Genomic DNA, 8834 nt, shown 5'->3' with positions numbered 1-8834 from the left:
ACTTCACTTATCTATCGAGAATATTACAATATACATACTATACTGATTTCAACCCTAAAACAGATCTGAAAAAAGAACATGGAGTTGAGATTGCTTATAAAAACATTTACCTTATAATGCCTAAACAAAAACCCTATGTTCATGATTCTTAAACAACAAATACTTCTTCACCCCTGAACCGAAAAACACTTCTCTGACCCTGGAAATTGACAAATAAAACATCAGGTAGAATGGGACACCTTGAATCGACATTAAAGATTTTATAATGGGTTAGCTGCATCATCTTGATTCTTGACATATAGATTCACGTAGGCATTTCAGCAAACACCCGGTGTGCTAGAATAAAAAAATACACATGAGCTAGGTCTTTTCCCTTAAACACACAAAAACGAAAAACAAACACCCATACCCATAAAACAAAGAATTATACAAATTACTCGTAATTCCTTCGTTGTTCCTCCTCCTTCTACAACTTACTCGTAATTCCTTCGTTGACCAAAATGGCCATGCCTAAGTTGTGCAAACTATACCTGTAAATCCAAATAAAACCTAAATCAAATAGAGATAAAACTGATGTTTCTGGTGTCCACATTTAGATCCAAATCCATGAAATCGATACACATAAATAGTTAAAAACAGATGTGTAGATAGTGAAGGTTCAGAGAGAGAGAGAGAGAGAGAGAGAGAGAGAGAGAGAGAGAGAGAGAGACCTTGGTGGTACTCATTTTGATTTTTCAGATTGAAGATGTTTTGGGGTTTACAGATCGATAAAGGTATCGTTTGAGGGACAATTTTCTTCCTAGAACTTCTCACCAAATTCAAAATCACCCAATCTGGCCTCTGCTTAAACTTTCTATCTTTTATCTCCTTCCGTGTTTGATCCCCCTTGTTGCGTATGTGTTTGTACAAACATTCCATAGGAGTATCTCTTAGATGCGGTTATTGGTGCTGAGATTAGGGTTTGGGAGAGAAAAGAAAGGTTTAAATTCAACTAACAAAGTAACCGAAAAAAAAACTAAAATCAAAAGAGTTGATCTATACCTCTATCTTCATCTTCCATCTCACGCTAACCAGTTTAAGATCTGTTTCTTCCTCAAAAACTCATCTGCTGCTACAAAAAAAACTCAACATCGAAGAATTAACTAAATATATAAGATTGAAATTTTAACAACAAATAGATCACGAAGATTTGGAGAGCATCTGAAGGTGAAAGATCTGGAAGTTCATGGGGTGTGATGCCTTTCGCTAACATCTCGAGATGAGTTTCTTGAGAACGATGAAAGTTTCTTGTTGGGGGAAGAATTAGTGTTGAATGAAGAGAGACTGAGAGACGCCTTTTGGGTTCATTGTGATTTCTAAAAAATTTGAATTGACCGCCTAATTAGAGCCATGAGGTCCATCTGTGTGAGTGTGTGGGATGTAATTTAGACCATTGGATTGATAATGGAGGGCAAGATCTTATACCCTTGTTTTTTTAAGACATTGTCTTAAAAATGGTGGGACCCTCAACTATATATCCTTTATAAGATGGTATATATATAGAGGTAGGTTCAAATGTTTCTCACATCTATTGTGTGCTAGAATGCACCAATATGAATTTAGTATTAATTATATGTATATTAAATGTTATCCATACTTATAACTCTTTTTTATGGAAACTAATTAAATTCGTCATTAATGTCAACAATTTTCGGAATGAATTCATATCTAGAAGAATGAGAGTGTATTTCAGCAGAATGAGAGTGTATTCTACTAGAATACACTCTCGTTTTTCATATTCAATGCAACTTTGTTGTATTTTAAGTGAGTGAGTCCTGAAATAAAATACGAACTCATATATAAAACCCTAGACGCGAATTCATTCTGAAAGAATGTTATTGCTGACATTAATGACAGATTTAATTAATTTCCATAAAAAGAGAATTATAATTATGGATATCATTTAATATACATATAATTATGGAAATAATTTAATATCTATATTTATTTAATTAAATAATTATTTAATTTACTAAATTTCTATTGGTGCATTTTAGCACATAATAAATGTAAGAAACAAAATAACCCAACCCTATATATATATATATATATATATATATATATATATATATATATATATATATATATATACAGAGAGAGAGAGAGATTGGTTCAAATATTCTAACTAATTATTGTGTGGATGTAAGAATAATTATGGACCAATAATTTCAAAAACCTAGATAAAGGTAAAATTGTAATCTTAGATATTAATTAATTTTGATAAATTTAAATCAATTAATTTCCCTTTAAATAAGAATCGGTTTCATATCTTTAACCCTAAATCTCGTTCGGCCGCAACTAAAGATTGCCTTCTTCACCATCATGAGAACATACGAAGACCACCAGCCGTCTTTTTGGTTCTTGTGATTTCTACAGCAACATTAAGGCTCTTGTAAGTATTTTTCAATATGCTAGATTATAAATTATATCCTAATTGTTTTTTTTTCATAAGATTGATGGGTTGTTGTAACATCATTGTGTGTATATGCGCCACCACTTCTATTTTGCTTCTTACATTGTTCAAATAAGTTACCGTGAATGAATATGTAAAATTATTAATTTGAATAAGAACATATTTTGTTAATATCAATTTTTTTTCTAATTTGGAACTAGAGCTTTTGATTAAGTTTAGGTGCTTTCTATTTATATTTCTTATTTTTTTTTGTTACATTCATTTATAACTTAATTTCACAATCTTTATGTGTATTAATAATGAATTGGGTCGTTGTTAAAAGTTTATTTGTAACATCCCAAAAATCATGACCAAAAATTTCTTTTTAAAACATTAATAAAATCATGAGTATCAATTCATTTCATCCATAAACAAAGGTTTATATATATCAAATCAGAGTATCATCTCAAAACATGTTCTTTTTATCAGAGTAAAACATCACAGGCCAAACTTCTTGGTGTGTGTCATGCGATCATCTCGAGCTCTTCCCTCCGCTACCGGAAGTACCTGAAACCAAAACTGAAAACCGTAAGCACGAAGCTTAGTGAGTTCCCCAACCTACCACATACCACGCAAGCATGACCACATACACATAACCACATACTGGTCCCCTGCCCGCTGGATCAGGCCGTGCCCGACATCAGGCCCCGCCTGTCTCTGGGCCTCGCCCGCTATACACATACATACAATCAAATAGCATACTAGCGCATCAGGAAAACATACTCTACTGTACTCCTGTACTAGGCCTCGCCTATCTTGGGCCCCGCCCCTGGTCTTCTACTGATGAGTTATGGAACCTCGTCCACACTCCTGCTGTTAGTGAGATACGGGCCCCCGCCCACACTTACTTCACTCCTATCACGGGCCTCGCCCCTACTCTGCTAATATTGAGATATGAAACCCCATCCATACTCAGCTAGTGATGAGATACGGGACCTCGCCCACACTCACATCCCTACGAGGCACATACAAGTATCACAAAGACAACAAGTATAATCTAACATGCACCTATAAATCTTCCTCGGGCTTGCCTCGGCATCGGACGCTAGTCCGAAACATACTACCATATAAACGTACTTCGGGCTTACCCCGACATCGGACCGTAACCCGGAACATATACAATAAATGCTAGGGCTAACCCCCGGGTCTTCCTACGATACATAAACATAATGGGCCGACATTGTGGCCGTAGACCCATGCACACAGTGAGGAGACTCACCTCGCACTGCTGAAGACCACCTGAACACTTCTGACTGCTAACCGGCAACTCCTGAATTGTTGATCCTTCGGCTCCCCGAACTATCAATACCCAAAATAACACTTAGACCACAATACCCTCAAAAGTCAAACCAGGTCAAAGTCAACGGTCAAATTCAACGCTCCGAGTTGACTCAACTCGCCGAGTCCTACAATCCACACATAACTCTGGACTTTGATCCTACACGTCGAGTCTTCCTTGATCTCGTCGAGTTCACATTCAAACATGTCGGGATCCATTTAAAACTGACTCGCCTAGTTCAACTTTGAACTCGTTGAGTCCATCTTCATAAGTTAGGGAATTTGCCTTGGACTCGCCGAGTTCATTCCTTGAACTCGTCGAGTACGATGATCTTCAAGTCCATAATGAACCCAACTGGATGAGTCGTATACCACCTCAACACACACCTGCTATCAGAAGGGTTTTGGGCAGAAAACGGTCTGACTCGCCGAGTCCTAAAAGCAACTCGTTGAGTCCTCCTAAGTCCAATTCTATTCAGACGATTTCAGTCGAGCACAAAGCATCCAGGACCCAGATCTAACCTTCTAGGGTCGAAATAACACGCAAAGCCTCTGCCTTTACATCCATGCATGGCCCTTTTTGCTCAAAAGGCCATAACAACCTCTTAAACCTTGCATGGGGAGTTATAATGGAATAAAGCTTGCACCTTTATGCCTTAACCACCCTAAATACTTCCAGATCTGAAGGGATCTTGCTTGGGGACGTCCAAATCCACAAAGCAACCACTCTTGGACCAAAATCTTCATAAAAGGGGAAAAGAATAGATCTAATGAACTAATGATCAAGTTAGAGACTTGATTACCAGAAAATGATGAGATTGAGAAGCTACTTCTGGATCCACAAGCCTTTCCTTGAGTCTTCAAGTTTCCTCTTCTTCTTCTTGACTTCAAGAACACACAATACTCTAAAAAATGGCTCACAAGCATTAGGGTTTCGAGATCTAGGGTTCTGGTCTTGGAGGCTGGACAAGAGACCAGGAGAAGGGGAATAAGATCCTTAAATAGGGTACCAAGTCCCGAATTTAGGGTTTTCTAAACCCAGACCAACTCGCCGAGTCGGTCCCCCGACTCGTCGAGTAGGTCACTTAACCCGCGGCCCAAAACGCTCTCCTACTCGTCGAGTCATCCCATCAACTCGACGAGTCGCTTCCTGATTTTGAGGTTTTTCTGTCATTTCTAGGTCTTCTGAATTCGGGGTGTTACATTATTGCTAAACAAAAACTGAAGTAATTGTTTTTTTGTTACTTATATTCTTATAACATATCAAGATTTTTCTATTTTTCCTGAATTCATGTGTTGTAAATGAATTTGACAAAAAAATGATGTTTATATTGTCGATATATGTTGCATGACAAGTGTTTGTGGAAATGTCTAAAAAAGAATTTGGTGGTTAAATTCTTGAAGAACACAAAAAGAATTCTAACTTTCTTCTTTGTGTTACATCGGTTCTGACCATGTGGTGAAGAATGGAAAGTAAGACAACAATATTCGTTGAAGAATCGAACGTAAGGAAACAATATTCGTTCAAAATGGATTAACATTTTTTTTCCGTCAGAATGATTAACAACAATATTCTATCATAATATATTAGTCTTTTACTTAGATTTCAATGTTTTTATTTGATTTTTAACCATTCTTAGTTTTATTCTAAAAGAATAAATGTAATTGTTAACCATTATTATTTAGGCTGTGTTTGGCGTGCCACATCAAGCTGATAAGCTAACTTATTTTTCGAGCTTTTTTATGTTGTCGTGTTTGGCAAGCCAAAAAGTAGCTTATAAGCTAGCTTTTTTAAAAGCCACTTAGACTAGCTTTTTAGGAGCTTTTTTAAAATTTCCCAAATATACCCATTAATTATCTATAGAAACACATTCTCTTAAATGTCCTTTATGTAATTTTATATCATTCAGCTACTTTTACCAAACACTATTTTTTTATCATTTAGCTTTTCAGCTATCAGTTAGCTTTTTATTTAACAACTAGATTTTCAGCTATCAGCTAGCTTTTCAGTTAACAGCTAGCTTTTCAGCTAGTACGCCAAACATAGCCTTATATTCTTTCAGAATGAATGCCATTTGTGTATGTTCATAGTTGTATTTGTTAAGAATGAATGTAATTACTGATTTTATGACATTAAAATTCATTTTTGTATTCATTAAAAGTTATTTATCTTGATAATATATGTTTATAGTATTCTGTCATAATTTAATGTTAATTGACTAAAAAATCATATTTATGAGAACTTGAGAACTAAAGCTGACGCAAATATGCTAGCATATATATATATATAAAGACATCACAGACATACTACATTACACCGTTACATATTTCCAATAAGAAACAACATATAGTTATGCTTTGATTCTTTATGTCAAATAGATATTTTCCAAAAGAAAATTTGATTTTGTTAGCAATTTAGTACGTATATTCTTCTTCTATATGTAGCAATTAACAGTGCATAACGTAACCCTTGATTTTTATTATCAAAACTTCACAATCCAAGATTTTTCTTAATGTATAATGTGCAGATAATCAATATATGAAAGACATACCACTGCTTTGAAGGACATAATCGTGGATTCGAAGCCGTCTCTCCCTCAATTATATTGTCGGGGTTTGGAGGTGGAAAGGGTTTTAAGAAAGTTGTGGATTTGAAACGGCCAGAAATTAACCCTAATCTACAAATTTGACGGAGAAGACGAACCACTGTACTGCAAGTTGTGGTGTTCCGATGTGGATGTCGTCTTCTTTTCGCCCCTCTCTGACTGCATATTTCTGTCTCAACTCCACTACATCTTCCTTTCTTGACTCCTCTGTATTGGTGCAATCGATTGGAATAACAACAACTCATCAGACAGTGATTTGAAGTAATGGAAGCGGTACAAGGTCCACCGATGTGGATGAACATTAAGTTATTCTTCTAGAAGGTCAGGAATATAAAGGTTGACCGCAATGGTTGGGATCGATAGATGCAGAAAAAAACTAGGAACAACATCAATGTTCAGTTTATACACAAAAGAAAGGGAAGAGGTTTCCCTCCTTTGATCGAAATCATCTTTGACGGTGTACATAGCAACTCAAAGAATAGAGGATAAAGAGGAAACAGAAGATAGAATGGGAAAGCATGGAAGAGGCTACAGATTTTTGAGGCCGATCGTTTGAAGATAAAGAGGGGAGAAGACTAGCTTTAGAAAGTTAATGAATTACCATAATTAAATATGCAAAGATTACTATAATACCCTTACATGATTTATTTAATGATCTATTATTTCCTCAATTCTCATTGGTGCATACATGCACACAATACTTACTAGAAACATTTGAACCTAGCTCTCTCTCTCTCTATATATATATATATATATATATATATATATATATATATATATATATATATATATATATATATATATATATATGTATACACTGTCACATGGACTGTGTCCACAGTCCATATGACTACTGATTCATATATTTGAATGCATGCATATTTATGAGAACCTTTTTCAAGAAAAAAATCATCAAATCTTTTTTTAAGTCTTGTTATTACTTAGACGATGCATTTCGTTAGTATTAGTCGTTTAGGTTTTGAAAAATTATAAGCATATTAGTAGTTCCCAAGCTCTACCAAATCTTTTAGTTCTCAGATGAACTTTTGTGTGTACCGGCAACAACCACATATTTCTCGTTTTTCGTACTAACGCTTCAGCGTACTGCTAACAATAGGATGTGACTAATCATAAATGATTATACATATATGTTTGTTCACAAATTGAGTAATCATATATGATTATGGTGGTTGGTGACAGAAGAGGTGGTGGTGGTACAGGTGTTGGATGTGGCAATGCTAAGGTTGGTTAGTGGCAGATGTGGTGGTAGTGGTGGTGGCGGTGATGGTTGTGGTGGTGGGGGAGGTGACGGGGGAAAAAGGAACGGGCGGTGCTAAATAATCATTTATAATTACAATTCTTTTGCCGTGTAGGTACGTCCGAGTGCTAGAGCGGCAAATGAGAAATATGTAGCTGATGTTGAATCAAAATATCTTTTTTTTTGGAATCTCAGAGGAACCTATATATATATATACATATATATATATATATATATATATATATATATATATATATATATATATATATATGCTTACGTTATTTTGTTTTTACTAATTATTGTGTGCCAGAATGCACGGATCTGGACCACCGGATGGAATAGAATCAAAGGTCATGATCTGAGGGTCTATGATATTATAATAGGGTAACATGTACCATATAATCACACAAATTTCAGCATAAGATCATTTTAGTCAATTAACCCATATTAAAATAGGAAATTTTCGGATTTTTAGGAATAATTAGTTCCTTTATTTTTAAAAATCTGAATATTTTGAATTAATTCAAATTTAAAAATCCGATTTTATTATGTCCGAATGACAGAATTCCAACCATAAACTAGTAAAGATATTTTCAATTTTATTCTTACAGAATACATTTCGAATGCAAATATTTTTGATAATTAACCTGATTTAAGAATTCTACATATTATTCATATACATCCGAGTTGGAATGAGGGTCTATGAACTACTTCTTAATATACATCCGAAAATAAATACCAATTCATACATATTCTTGCCTTATACATTTTAATATAGTTATACATATTCTAACAGAATATCATAAAAAATGAATAAAATTCTTAAAAAATAGCATTCTTAAATATACAATTATTGAACAAATACACTTGATCTTCTTCAATGGTCCAGATAATCCACTTGATTCCAACTATTCTTCGCAAATATACTTGTTGAACTCGATTCCAAATCTTTCTCTTGTATGATCAATATTGAATTCCTTCTCCATGCCATTCTAAAAGAATAAGATGCATTACTCGTTAGTATTACCAATTAAGCAAATATACTTGTTGTTAACAAACATTCTCATAGTCATTCTAAAAGAATGCATTTATAGAAATAAATTATGTCAGAATACATTACAGAATGCACTTAAATCATAGTCTTTTCTTCTATATGTACAAACATTCTAAAGCATCTATAAATGTATTCTATCAGAATTAC

The sequence above is a fragment of the Lactuca virosa genome, chromosome 9, assembly GCF_052849685.1.
Source record: "Lactuca virosa cultivar CGN04683 chromosome 9, Lactuca_virosa_CGN04683_v6, whole genome shotgun sequence".
Lineage (NCBI taxonomy): Eukaryota > Viridiplantae > Streptophyta > Magnoliopsida > Asterales > Asteraceae > Lactuca > Lactuca virosa.
This window is presented reverse-complemented; position numbering follows the sequence as displayed.